This window comes from Lampetra planeri, chromosome 32, assembly GCF_965212315.1.
Source record: "Lampetra planeri chromosome 32, kcLamPlan1.2.h2, whole genome shotgun sequence".
Taxonomy (NCBI): Eukaryota; Metazoa; Chordata; class Hyperoartia; order Petromyzontiformes; family Petromyzontidae; genus Lampetra; species Lampetra planeri.
Genome location: NC_136138.1, coordinates 10,078,440 through 10,089,785, shown reverse-complemented (window position 1 = coordinate 10,089,785; position 11,346 = coordinate 10,078,440).

Below are 11,346 nucleotides of genomic sequence, written 5' to 3'. Positions count from 1 at the left end.
GAAGTAGGGCAGTAGTAGGCAGTGCAACAGAATTAATTACTGTTCTGCACTCCATTACCTTAAACCCGTACTGACCAGCATGGTGAAGTATGGTGAAATATCCATCAAGCCCCGCATGACACGTAGAGTATCACATCTCGCAGTGAATTAATAAAACAACACACGGTCAATAAACAAAACAAAAAAACATTTGAGTGGGTATGCGTGACATCAAAGCCAATGGCTGTCACTGTGTGTGAATGACCGTTTCAGTCTCCCTAGTGGGGCCGTGCGCCTTAACTCGCCCCCTCGTTACCGGAACAGACGAGCAGGGTGTCGGGAAAGCAAGATCACGTGATGCCAGACCCGTCACTCAACAAGAGGGCAACTCCAGCGGGGTAGCCACTGAGCGCGCAGGCGGTGCAACTGCAGTGGGTCCTCATGGGCCTGTGGGCACCGGGCTACAAAGAGGGTGGGAAATTGAACAGTGGGCCCCCATTTAATCCCTTGAACCAATACCCGACATTCGTCACTCTGTGACGGTGATGTTACCACCACCGCGCATGTGCCAGGCCAGGTGCACTTTGAGGCCACGTGAAGTGTCGAATTCTTGCGGACAGGAGGGTCACGGGACAGAACCGTGACCTTGAACCAAGACCTATGCCATCCACGCTATACCACCAGGGACTTTTAATTTGGGCCGTGCAACTGGAAATCTTGGTTTGTGGACCTGGCAAGAGAACAAAGTGAGACCTACTTTGATGAAATATCTTACTGCAGCACGTGCATTCAAGCATAGGGGAACACAGGTTTCTTCTGGCTAGTCTTGCCGACGTCACGCATGCTTTTCTGAGCAGCGTTTACGTTTCTCAAACCTTGTTCTCTGGCAGCAAATGTGACGGTTTGTTCGCAAAAAAGGACACGTATCGTGGCTTGGATTTGACCTCATTGTTGAGTCGCACGTCACAGTGTTACTTGTCCAGGAATTTATTTGGACAATTTGGGTTGGAAAAGTTGCGTAGGATAATTGCAGGGTCATAAAAAAAACTCAAGTCGAAAGGTTCTCATATATGGACATTATTGCAATGGAAGCTGAGAAAACAGGGCATGAGATCAACAGTAGGAATTAAAAAAGCCACAACGATTGGAAACCTTAATTGCTTCGGAAATATGCGAAACGTTATTCATAAGACGATTTTGTGGACGAATGCGTGAACAATTTTGGGTAATAGTTTTTTTTTCCGGCAGTCCAAAATTAAGATGTAACTTGGAAAATGGTGCAAAACGGACGGAAATAATAAAATGTTCGTGCCTCCAGTGTCCTTGCACAACTTCCGCACGCCCCGTGCCAGAGTGATGGATCCAGTCCACCACGCTTACATGGATAACTTAATTTTTTAAAATAATTAAGTCACGCTATGGGCAGGAAAGACACGTGGTAATTGACTGCGTGTTCATACTTGCTTCGAGATCAAAACTACACAACTGTTCATTAGTTTTACCAGGTAAGACCCACTGAGCTATATCGCTCTTTTTCAGAAGCGAACCGGCCGGAAATGATGAGCTCAACAAAGTGGCTTGTCACGTAGAAATTGACAGCAGCCAAATGTACGTCTCTAAACGTGGAGAGAAAAATCGAAGGACCCGGGGAAAGAACGACGCGAGAACACGCCAACTCCAATCGTCAGGGTCGGCATCGAACCTACGACCTGCTGTATACTTGGCGAGGCGGTTAACATCCCGCCGCCGTGGCACCCTTAAGTTTATTTTCACGTTTCCCAAATTTCCGTCCCAACGGTGCTGTCAGTGTCACGTGATTTGGGTCTCTCGCACAGCAGTGCAGCCCTTCATGTTGGGGAGTGCTCCATGGATCGCGGGTATCACAAAGCTCCTTCTGAAATCCTGTAAAGTTACCTCCGTTTTATACAATGAGGGGGGAAGTCATTCCCCCTTCCCACGTGACCTGCACACAGGCATATTTATCACGTGACCGCCATTTTTTTTTATTCTCAGAGGTGGAATTTATTTAAAATTAAGCGGATGCCATCATCCAGCAGTGGACAGACAATTGCTGTTGATGATGATGTCGTTTATGATGCATCGCCGACTCCGTGGAGGAAGATGCGACCCTCCCTTTTCTGGTTTGATCATCTTACCCCGGTTGTGCACTGAACATCGTCCACTCTCTCCTCCCCTCCTCTGTCTTTTCTCTTTTTCTCCCCTATCCCTCTGCTTCTCTCTCTTGCACGAGATCACAACGAGGATCGCTTTCCGTTCGTCTACAGTGGATGTCGCGATCCCTTCAACCCTGGTTCTGATTTTTCTAAGGATGCTTTGTTTTTTTATATTTACCATCTCAACGAGTATTTTGCATGCAAACTCATGCCACCATTTCAACGTCCGAACATCGTTCACCGACCTCTGGGTCGTCATTTGCAATGCAAAACATCCACGGGCCCCTGCTGTGCGCCACGTCGCTGGCGGAGCTATCCACGAGAACTGGGAACCGACCAAGCCACGCGACTCCCGACCTCACGAAGGGAATCGCGAGCGGCGTGGATATGGCCGCGTGACCCGAAATTGCGACAATTGCCAAGTTGAGCGGGGCGATTTTTTTTATCGTGGGGGGAAATTTTCGCAAGGCTTGAGCCGACCACGTTTCGCAACGGGCGTCGATAAATGCCTTTCGCACACGTAGAGGGAAAGGAACGCCTGCAAGAGGGGAAAACGGCAAAGACAACAACAACTTTGAACGGGACTCTGCTCCCGTGCACTCTCTGGCAAGCTACGAATATCCCCCCCGAGGCTTCCAGAACCACGTCGACATCCGGAAACCCCGCGACAGTTGTCAACGGGGTGAACTCGTGCAGGTTTCCAAATCTCCAGTCCTCGCGACGCCCACCTCTGCCTCGTCTTTGTTTTTCCGCGTTCACCAATTCACTCCCCATTCAAGTGCGGGACGAGCTAACTCCATCGCTTCCACGCCGCTGCACGCCACCGATGATTGTTAAACAAGTCCCACGTGACGCGCTTTGCGATTCACGTTCTCTGCGCCACCTGTACGCACACGAGCACAATCAACTATTTTTTTAATTTTACCAGGTAAGGCTCGGTGAGCTATGTAGCTTTTATTCCAGAAGTGACCTGGCTGTCACAAATGACAGCTCAACGAAAGTGGCTTAGCATCATGCGGAAATGTATAGTGTGATTGGCGAGTCAGTGTGATTGAGTGGTGAGTGTAGTGAGTGTGGTGGGTGAGTGTGGTGAGTGTGGTGAGTTTGAGTGTGGGGAGTGAGTGTGGTGTGTGTGGTGAGTGAGTGTGATTAGTGAGTGTGGTGAGTAAGTGTGGTGTGTGTGTGAGTGGTGAGTGAGTGTGAGTGTGGTGAGTGAGTGGTGAGTGTGGTGGGTGAGTGTAGTGAGTGTGGTGGGTGAATGTAGTGAGTGTAGTGTAGTGAGTGTGGTGAGTGAGAGCGAGTGTGGTGAGTGAGTGAGTGTGGTGAGTGAGTGTGAGTGGTGAGTGAGTGCGAGTGGTGTGTGAGTGTGGTGAGTGAGTCTGGTGAGACAAACCGGAGGACCCGGGCGAAAAAAATCCACGCGAGAACACGCCAACTCCAAACACGCATGCATCGTCAGGGTCGGCATCGACCCCACGACATCCTGTACACCGGGCGAGGTAGTCAACATCTCTCCACACACCCACTGAGAGCTCAACTTTAATGTAAAATCGGCCGCCGCGAAGTAATTTGCGGGGCTGTCCTCCCCCACTGCCACTGCGCTACAGCCACGTGGCCGCGCACGTGCGCTTGGGTGTGCCGGGGTGGTGCAGCAGGCACCGGGTCGCAGCGTCGCTTAGGCGTCGATTGCTACCCGCCGTGCACGCAGTGCGTCCACGCTGCGGCAGCCCGCGGCAGAGACGCCGCGGGCAGGCAGCGGTCTTTCGGCGTAATGCACGTGGGGCGAATGACCGTCGTTGAGATGTTCGTGTCGCGTCGCACAAACTCTGCGTGGAAGGTGAGCAGCTCGCATTACTGATTCTGGCTCTGGCACTTTCTCCGGCTCTGTCACAATATTATGACTCCCTCCCCCGACGCCCACCCACTTAGCTACCTACTCTCCCATCCGCTCTGAAGAAGATGCGAATACACTCCAGATAGTGGATTGGCAGCTCACGCGTGGTGGGGTAAAGTGTGGGTACTCCCCTCCTCCGAGTTGAATGAGTAGGAGAAATACTTTTCAGAGGAGGCTCTGCAGAGGCCCGTCCGCCGGCATTGACGTGAAACAAGAACTTGCAGGGCTGCACCTTTCCCCCGCTCGCATTGTTGTGGTGGTTGGGAGGTTTTTTTTTTACTTTGAAAATGAAACGTTGAAAACTTCCACATACTTTACTCATTAATTCTGAACGTGAACCGCCTGCTTTTCAAGACGAGCTCCGATTTATTTTTAAGGACACTAACATCGCACACCTGTGCCTTTTTATTAACGTCACGTTTTCCGATGAGATTTTTTACATTGTCAGCCAGATGCCCTTTGGCAAACACGCATGACTTAAATGGTCGCCATCAACGCTCAGTGTAATTCTATATTTTTTGTGCTGTCTCAAATTGCTTGCGGCTCACTGCCTTGATGTGTTCACCCACTAGTTTCGATTTGCGACATTTTTTGACAACAGTGCCTGCAAGTCTTGAATGTGGAACCTACCTTCTTGGACGGGCACAGTCACTAAACCCTGGCCTGTCCGAGCGAACTCGTGGACATGAATTCGATTAAACAAGCGCGGAACCGAATTTGCTTCGGACGCGTAACGACTGCGCCGGACGGTGACGGAGGAGGGAACGCATTCGTTGGATCCGAGGTGGAAGAGGGATGACCACGTCCTGACTGGACGTCAAACGTCAAACACCGGACGCGATTGGGAGCTGCCTCGGATGAAAGTCTCGGCGACTGCACAGAAGCGAAGTGCAGAGCCCATTGCAGGGACATGGTGGTGAAGGAGCGAGTCGTTCCCGAGGGACTCGATGACACACATCAAACATGCACGCCTACAAACCTTGACGTACCCCAAGAATGCTTTGAAACCGAATCTCGGGAATTTTCTTTTTGTTACGACCATTCTAATGGGCGGAATTTTGTCAAATTCCTTCTTGACTACTATTGCACGTGGAGTTAAGCCAATGCGTTCAATTGGATAAACGCGTGGAGATGCGTCACGTGTAGAGAGAACTAAGTAAACCCATTTGCTTGAGCGACTTCTGATCCGGTCCCGTAAGCTCGTAAAGCCGCCTCTGCGCTTTCATAATTAAATGATTAAATCCACGTGACGCTACTCACGGGGGGGTGGGGGGGTGTCTGGGCTAATGCCACGAATACGCCACGATCTGGCATTCTTTTTTTGTTGCAGAAAATTGAATCGGCTATTTTACGCGTCCAAATGCAAACACTCGTTTGAGGAAAATAATGCAGTGCCACACTGCATGAGTCGGCATTCTTGCATGAGATTAAGTCCTGCATTCGTTATGAAATGTCGGGAGTGACCTTTCGCCAGTGTGGCTAATTAAAAACACAACGGCAGTACTGTACTCTATTAAATATTGGTTTCAAGGGCAGATTGAAAGTGAGAGTACTTTTATAAAGCAAACGAATTTCCAGCCCCTTGGAAAAACAAACTGGTATGATCCACTCTGAAATATAAACGTGTGCGTTTTTGACTGCTGCAATGTCTATAAACTAAAATTTTTTGTTTATTTCACAAGGCATGGCCCACTGAGCTATATAGCTCTCTTTCAGAAGCGACATGGCTATCACAAATTATAGCCCAATGAAATGTCTGATCACGTGGAAACTTGTAGCAGCCAAATACTCTACACGATTTGATGTTGATTCTACATGTGGAGGGGAAAAACCGGACGACCCGGAGAGAAATCCACGGGGAGAACATGCGGGAGATGTGGTGGGGTGAAGGGTGATGTTAGCCATGGATATTGTGCAAGGCGAATGGTCAAGCTGTGTTTCCGAACAAAAAAAAACACTGATCCAGGTTGCCTTGAAGCAAAATCCCACGAACACAAAACTGAAATTATGAAATTACTTCACCTTCAACATGAGCTGCTGAGTGTAGGTGCTAGCCTATAGTGTTACGTTGCAGGGGAGCGGTGGTGCAGCGGTTAGCGCTACGCTGCGCTACGAAACCCGGCGACCCGAGTTCGATTTCCGCTCACGGCCAACACCAGTGACGGCTATCTGAACCGGTTCTGGGCCTCCCCTAGGTCGACTCAGCCTCAAATGAGTACATAGTGAGGTGTATACACATCGCCACTAGGGAGACAAAGTTGGCCGGGCGTGGTGCTGACCACCCACCCCCTCGTGTGCCGTGCCGGCCTTCATAGGTGCTCGCTAACAGCACCTGCCCCAACTGTCTGTTCAGCCTATACGGGGGACCTTTGTCTTTGTTTTTTGTTTGTTACGTTGCAGATCCGTGGCATACACTAGCGGCTTGGGGAGGTCTTTAATCCAGCAGTGGATATGATCGTGACTGAGACAATGATAACCAAGTTGTGTTTTTCTGCTGTGCAAGCTGTTAGCTTGCCTGCCATCTATCTGTGCCGCCAAAGAGGGCATTACTGTAATTGCACAGCAGATGTTCTCTTATGGAACTTTTTTTACGCGTAATTATGGATTGCTCTTGGCAAGCGTGGCATACAATCAATAAGAAGAAATGGGGAAAATTAATTATTTTGACATAAATCTTAATACCAATGCAATCACTTTTGTTAGTTCCTTTCTCCGGAAGAACGGAACTTTATTTATCATGCTGTCGTCTGCGTCATCGCTTCTGAACAATAAAGTTGCCGGAGTAATACATTTTGTAAACGTATTGTATTTGCTCAGCATTCCTACAGCACGTGTTGTATGTATGTATATACAGGGCAGTTATAGAATACGGATCGAATCGGGTTGGTGGTGAGAGTGGGTTTGGGTACTTTTGGAAAGCTGAACTCTGCAATAAAAAGTGACGGGCCAGTGTGTGCCTAAAACAGGTTTTAATTGGTGCGTATAATATGCAGATAAAATGATGCTACCATTGTGAAATGGTTAGCGCACCGGGCTTGCAATCCAGAGGGCACTAATTTCATCTCTCGGCAGTTAACACCATGGGGAAGCTTCTGAACCCCCCCCCCTCGCTGCTTCTGTCTCCCCAGCAGTATAAATGGGTCCACCACAGGCAAGTCGATTTGCGGGTGGCGTGTGGTAGGGTAAAGTGTGTGCGCTCCTACCTCTTCCAAGATGCCTGGCCAGTGTGGAAGAGTAGGCCAAATACTATCTCTCTCTAGAGCCCCGTCCAGTGGATGCCCTTCCACAAGCAGTGGGGTAAGCAGTGCTGCACTTTTGCCTCTACCTGCGGTATAAAATACGGAACACAAACTTTGGACAGCGAACTACAATGGAACAAACGCTGAGCGGTGCGGCAAGGAAGGGTAGAGCAGAGGTCGCAACCGGGTACCCGATACCCGTACCCTACCCGATACCCGGCTACCCGTAACCGGCCGGGTACGGGTACGGGTAGCCGTTTGCGACCCTGGTGCGGCCAGGTACGAGTACGGGTAAGGAATCAAAACCCGTTTGCGACCTCTGGGGTAGAGGGATCCATTGCAGATACAAACACGAACAACGCTGAGACGTAACTTTGAGTGTTAGACAAAGTGAATGGCCTTGGGCTATAAGAAGGGGGCTGATGGCCGTTGGACGATGCTGGTGTAGATTGGCAGTCAAGAGGACGACGACCACCACCACCACGCAACAGACGGAGAGGTGATGTCAGCCCTTGTGCACGAGCGACATGGATTGTGAGCAACGTGAATTAAGCGGCGACGCCTTTGTTCGGCAGTGATGACGACGAACGTAATTCGATGTTTCCCCACTCGCCCTTCCCCTGCCACAAAGACCAGCGACGTCAACTGTGGACGTGTGACCAGGTGACGTTGAAGAGGACGAGAAGATGCTGGGCCCTCTTGGGCTCGCCATCGCCGAACACGAGACGTAACAACAATTTGGACCAAAATTGACACGACACAACGTCGATTATTATTTTAGTTTTCATGATTTGTTTTCTCACCTCCTATTCTTTCTTCCTCTGCTTAGGTGAGTTGACCTTTTGAACAAAACACAAAAAAAACTCATGGACTTTCTACTACCGCGTTTCTACGGCGTGGAGAAACGTCGCCGTTCAAATGCGTTCAGAGTCGCGTTGGAGAATTGGGTCGTAAGCGAAGTTTCAGCGTCAAAAATCGATCCGCGGTGGCCTTCCACAGACGTCGTAAATCGGTCTGTCGTAAACTGAGTAACAATTTTCCAAATTAAAAATTCACATTTTTGTTACTGATATTTATAAAAAAAAATTATACACAAGCTATATTTCATTGAATATGAATGTTTCGCGAATGGCATGCGCTCAAAAAAATGGGCTTAAAAAACAACAACTGAACAGACAAACAGCAACAAACTCACACTCGCTCCCCTTTATCGTATGAGATGATGACGATGTGTTTTACATGACTGCACACCGACAGTGCATCAAACAAAATATGAACTGGTAAATAACCCGTGGAAGCCGCGACCTTTCGCGGCTCAGAAGCAACAAGGAAGCTAACGCTCTGTGTGTGCTCCTCTCCCGGGAGGCACCGCATCTGCCGACGTGGCACCAACGCAGAAAAGGAACGCCGATCCAGGGTCTCGCCACTCCGCATGGCGACGGTGGTGGCGGCGCCACGCAGCTCAAACTCCTACAGCGACGAGGGCATCGGATGCCGTGCCAACCTCTGTGCTTCGATATGAACGGCACTCAAAGCATTTGTTGGGCAATGCTGCCCGACTTTTATAACATGAATTCTCTCTGAATTCCATCCCCATGTCCTTCACCCCCTCCCCCGTCTCCGACGCACACCCCCTCGTTGATTCTGCAGTCATGAATCAAATTTAGTTGAACGGAGAAGACGCGTTCTGCCATGAGTTCGTACTCACGATATTGGGTGTGCAATGGATGACAAAATTTTTGCAGTTTTGTCAGCTAATATGACGGGTACATATTCTTAGGGTTTTCGGTAAAGTCACGTAGGTAAAAAAAAAATCAAAATTAATAAAAGTAAAATAAAATAAAAATTACGACGTGTCGGAGGCAACACAAGCTTCCGTCTTCAGGTGGAACCGTCACAGCCCGACAGCTGTGACTTTACCGAAAAACCCTAAGAATATGAATCCTTGCAGTCACGAAAGCTTCAAATCTAGAATTAACATGACGGGGTTTTCGTTTCCTCGCAGTCGGAAAGTAAATTCCAACGTCGTGCTTCCCGGGCCTGCTGTGTATCGTGCGAGGTTGCTGAAACGGCAACATCTATATCCACGTCTGTAATCATGTGCAACACGGCATCCACATTTATAACACGAGAGGCTGCAGCAGTGTTGCAGTGAAATGGGACCTTTTTTGACAGTTTCAAAGTATGAAAAAATAAGGAGAGGTTTTACCCTTTTCTGGAAATAAAACAGGAGTTGTTAAGATGTTCAAACACCAAATAGAAACCTCTTGCAAGGAATCAAGTTCGCAATACCCACACAAACAGTGCTTGTGGGTGAACATGGAAACACACATGGACTGAAAATGATTGGCCTGCACCAGAGGGCAGCCCTTCTTCAGGGCCTCGTCTCACCAGTGTCAGATCAGAGAGCGTCAAAAGGCTGACACTGGTGTAGGCCAATCAGTTTCAAAGACAATGCCCATCTATTATCAGAGTATGTTTGTTTGTATGTTCACCACAAGTACGCGTGTGTGATTAATATCGAACTTGATGCCTTGCAAAAGGTTTTGTATTTGGTGTTTGAACATCTTAACAACTGTTTTATTGCCAAGAAGGGTCAAACCTCTTCTCATTTTTTTCAGTGGTGCAGTGGTTAGCACATCGCACCGTGAACCCGGCGACCCGAGTCTGATTAATTTTGCACGACTGGCATCAGTGACGAGCGATATCTGAACCTGTCTTTGCCAATGATCGACACAGTGCGGGTGGAGACCATCCAGCCGTGGATTGACAGAGGGGCTTGTACGTTATAATTAATTCCTGCCATTATTGTTATTATTATCACGCAGGAGCGTGAGCGCTTGTACTTAAATCGATACATTTACTCAGAAATTAAGCACGCGTGAAATTGCCCTGTTTTTTATATAAAAGTCGGAGCCCTCATTCCCTTGTGCAACATGGGAACACCCAAAAAAAATAATATCTGGTTTCGTACATGTGGTGCGCACATGGTCCTGGCACAATTGTTTATCCAGCTAAATGAATGAGCGGTTACCGATGGTGAGATTGTTCCAGCACGAAGCCCCCCCCCCACACCCCACCCCCCCACCTCTCCCCACCTCCCCACCATTGACGGGGCCGGCGCGTCTGATCCAATACCTCTGCAGCCCACGCATACCTCTGCTCTTGTAGCAAACCTGTCAACCCCTTATCGGTGCCCTAGCTTATTACAGAGCAATGCAGACCTCATTGGTCGCCCCGTGCCCCTTGTGAATCTCAACGTTCATCCTTCAAGGCCCCGTCATCACAAGCGAGAAACACAAACAAATAAACATAATATTTTGCCCGTATTGAAACGGCTGTATACGCCTTATGGACCTGAAAACTCAATTTCTCTGCACAAGAATACGGGGTATAAACCGTATGGGTTGACAAGTTTGGATTTCTCATGGAGCAGGTATCTTGCACACATCACACGATCTCTCACGTGCCAGATATCTTGTTCAAGGTCCAGATATCTCACATATTGGAAATCTCATCGACCAGATATCACACGGAGACCATAATGAAACGGCTGTATGCCGTATGGACCTGAAACTCATTTCCCCTAGACAACATCTGGTAAACCGTATGGGTTCAAAGTTCAAAGTTCATTAATTAGGTATAGCCCTGTGAGCCATTCGGCTCTTGAATCGGGTGCAACCGCAACAAACAAAAAACAAAAACATGAACAAGAAAACATCTTAAAGTGAATGTGACTAAGTGCAAACAGAAAATCCAAGAAAGACAGCAGAATTTAGCAGAAAAAAATCACCGTACACCAACCCTGTGCAAATATCCCAGTGGGATGCAAGTCAAACAACAACAACAACCACAAGACAACTTAGATTATGGCCATCAATCTAACTCTGTACTACAACAAACAAACATGGCCAAACCAAAAAACTTTCGAAAATCACCAAAATAAAGCCATAAAAGCAATGAAACAGTGATCATAGGAACTGTGACCGAATTTTCACAATAAACGACGTTAACAACATGTACTACCAAACTCTGCAGCCATAGCTGGCTGCATGAGTCA